We start from the raw sequence: 3,251 nt of genomic DNA, 5'->3' as shown, positions 1-3,251 counted from the left end.
ACGGATTGTGAAGGGTGAGCGCCTCAGCTGCGTCTGCGCCCGACACTTTCTGCCGCTGACCCCGTTTGGACGCGGGGTCGGCTTTTCCCCACGGGGCTGCCTGAATGTGGAGCGGCACCCCGTGACAAATTGTTGCGCCCAGCGGACGCCAACACCGCGACCTTGGACGGTCGGCCAGGTGGCGGACGCGGGTACAAACGGCGCAACGCACTCATAGGTCGGCTTTCGACCCGCCACTGCACCGTGGCTCGAAGCGCTCGAAATGCGCGACCCGACCGCTGCGGGACCGCCTAGTACTGTAAACAGGAGCGGCGGAGCGCGAACGGCGAGTCGTGGTTACGTCGGTAGAAGGCGAGGCTGCGCGTTCCCGAAACGCCAGCCGAGTGCCCTCCCGACCGTTCGAGCGTGCAAGAACGAGACCCGACAATCGCGCGGCGACTGCCAAGTACGAGAGGAACGGCACAAGCGTCGGCGGTCGGTCAAGGAACTGGCGATGTGACGGGTCCGCTGTGCACCAGTGCATACCGTCCCGCCGTCCGCGGCAAGCGCCTCCGCGTCCTCGGGTGACGGAGGCTGCCGGTCGGTTCTTGCAGGCGAGGGATCTCGCTGGCACCGGTTCGCGTTGACGCGCGGCCGGTCATGGCACGGCGATGCGACGGCCGAGGTGCGCAGTACTCGATGGAGGAACCGCACGCTCCGATGACCGTCCCGCCCTCCGCGGCGTATGCGTACCGACCGTAATGGTTGCAGCAGCGCCGGCCGGCTTTTGAATTCGCCACACGAAACACGGTGCGAGATCGCGGTTAGGGGAGCGTCGACGTTGCCAGGCGTTTTGCTTGCTGCCGAGGGAAAGGCGGCACGGCCACGTCGCGCTCGTCGCGATTAGCGGGTCTGCGCGCTTTGGGAAGGTGCCGCAACGACTTGCCGAAAGAGGAAGCACGGAAGAACGAGGGACTTGGACGTCCCGACAATTGAACGCACTTGCGGCCAGGCCCTTGCTGGCTTCGTTCTTCCGCCTCGAGTAGGCTCGTACGCGGCTCCGGCGCCGAAAGTGGTCCTTGGCACCGACTTCGGTGGACGTGGGAAGTGCCGCGCAAGTACGGCGCGCCTGGCTCCACCTGTTGGCTAAAGTAGGCAGCCGGATCGGCATTTTGGTGTGCGGTGGCAAACCGTGGATGCGAAAAAAGCTTGTGCGATTTCGTGGAACAAAAAGCGGGGGTCCCCCTTTTTATGCGGAGGAGACCGACCCGCCTGCCGTGGTGAACCGCGACGCCACGGTAAAAACGGGAGAGGCTTGTCGATGGGACCGTGCATCCCGCGCTCCACGGAGGCCGGGAGGCGGCCGCCCGAGGAAATGTGTAGCCGTCGAGGCCCGCATCTGCGTGCACTCTTATCCAAATGGGTGTACCGCAGGCATTTTCTGGTTAGGCGGGCCAATGAGAGCGAGCACACAACGATACCTACGGGTCCGGCTTGGAGAACCGGCTTCGACGCCTCCCGAGTATTTATAGAGGGGTGGACCACGAAAGCACTCGCAAGTAGCGAAAGCGAAACGCCGTCCGAAACACACCGTTTGCTCGATTTGCGGCAGCCGAAAAAGGCGCGGCAGAGTTTTGGAGTCCAAGCGTGCGCTGAAAAGCGCCCTTCTTGGCCACTGTTTGGCCGAGTGCCAGAAACGTTTGGTTTTGACTGTACGGAATTGAACAAACACTTTTTCACGACTCTAAGCGGTGGATCACTCGGTTCTCGGGTCGATGAAGAACGCAGCCAGCTGCGAGACTTGGTGTGAATTGCAGGACACACTGAGCACTGATTCTTTGAACGCACATTGCGGCCTTGGGTCTTCCCTTGGCTTCGTCTGTCTGAGGGTCGGATCACATATCAAGAGAGCCTTCGGCGCACAAGGGAACGTGAGCCGTCGACTCGTTTTGACCGCGTCGGCAACACGGACAGCACGCTGAACACCTCACAGCGAGCGCCAACAGCGGCCACTCAAGGGCGAGACGGTGGCGACCGTCGTGCCAGAGCCCAACCGAAACGGGGGCGACCGACTGCATTGAGGATGTGGCACCTCGTTGAGACCGCCGCAGGACTTCGAGTCGGAAGGAAGCCTGCAGGGAAAGTGCGGTCGAGGTTGCGTACTCCTCTCTGCGACCGGGCGCGCAAGAGCTGCGAGAGCCACGGACGCGCAACTTTAACGCACGGTAAACACGAGGAGCGAAAGCCGGCCAGCAAAGCTTCTCCAGCCGTGCGCAAAGTGCGCGAGATCGCAGCCTTGCGTTGCGCTTGTTGCCCTCGAAGTAAGCAGGGTGTCCCGTAGACCGGGCGCTCGAACACGCTGCGGGGCCGTGCCTCCTCCAGGCTTTGCCGCGCGAACAGGGAACGTTCGCGCGCAAAGCGCAGGGAGGTGAGGAGGCTGCGCCCGACGTTTGCGGTTCGCTGCGTACGCGGTTGATGCGGAGAGCACGGCGCGACGACTTGCCGCGAAGCGGAAAAAGTCTCCCGCACGAGTTGGCGAAACGTTGGCGAAGCTTAAGGCGTTCTCGTCGTAGTCCGCCGTCGGTCTAAGTGCTTCGCAGTTCCCGTCCCGTTCAAAAAACTGGGCCACTCCAGTTGGGGCGGGGGCGACGCTACACGAGACGATGCCTCTCGCCAGGCTGCGTGGCTGCCCTTGCGGCGGCGGCGACTGGCCTCGGCGGTGTTTGGGCTTTCGACACGGTCGTTTATCACGCAACTGCTCGGACGACGCACGCGCGCAGCGGAATGCCGCTTGCCAGCCTTGTGAAGATGTGACCCTGTACAGGGTTGCGGGCGCACTTGGTAGGGCGTCGTACTCGGTTCGCGATGGGTTTACGAACGTGTCCCGTCACTTCCACGTCACACCGGTTGTGCGCCGCACGCGTGCAGCGGGGAAGCCGATTGCCAGCCTTGTGAAGAAGTGGCCCTGTACAGGGTTGCGGGCGCACTTGGTAGGGCGAGCGCACGCGGTCGTGCAGGAAGTTGATGGAAGCGAATGTATCCGCTGTCGACCTCAGATCAGGCGAGACAACCCGCTGAATTTAAGCATATCACTAAGCGGAGGAAAAGAAACCAACAGGGATTCCCCGAGTAGCTGCGAGCGAAACGGGACCGAGCCCAGCACCGAATCCCCCGTCCTTGCAGGCGGTCGGGAAATGTGGTGTATGGGAGGCGACGTTCTCGGGTGTTTGCGACGGTGCAAGTCCCCCTGACAGGGGCTTGTCCCAGAGTGG

At 62.8% G+C, this 3,251-nt stretch overlaps 2 non-coding genes across 2 annotated transcripts in view; both read left to right on the top strand.

The window, feature by feature from the left end:
- The first annotated feature begins 1,719 nt into the window (after positions 1–1,719).
- On the top strand, positions 1,720–1,872 carry LOC142794552 (5.8S ribosomal RNA). The gene has a single exon (XR_012892438.1). It is a non-coding gene; the product is annotated as a 5.8S ribosomal RNA (ribosomal RNA).
- A 1,154-nt stretch (positions 1,873–3,026) lies between these two features.
- Positions 3,027–3,251, top strand: part of LOC142794558 (large subunit ribosomal RNA) — a 3,956-nt gene continuing 3,731 nt past the window's right edge. The window contains exon 1 of the ribosomal RNA XR_012892443.1: positions 3,027–3,251. This exon is cut by the window's right edge and continues 3,731 nt beyond it. This is a non-coding gene — a ribosomal RNA (large subunit ribosomal RNA).

The sequence above is a fragment of the Rhipicephalus microplus genome, unplaced genomic scaffold (genome assembly GCF_043290135.1).
Source record: "Rhipicephalus microplus isolate Deutch F79 unplaced genomic scaffold, USDA_Rmic scaffold_455, whole genome shotgun sequence".
Taxonomy (NCBI): Eukaryota; Metazoa; Arthropoda; class Arachnida; order Ixodida; family Ixodidae; genus Rhipicephalus; species Rhipicephalus microplus.
The sequence above is the reverse complement of the archived record's forward strand: the minus strand, read 5'-3'. Positions and strand labels throughout refer to the sequence as shown.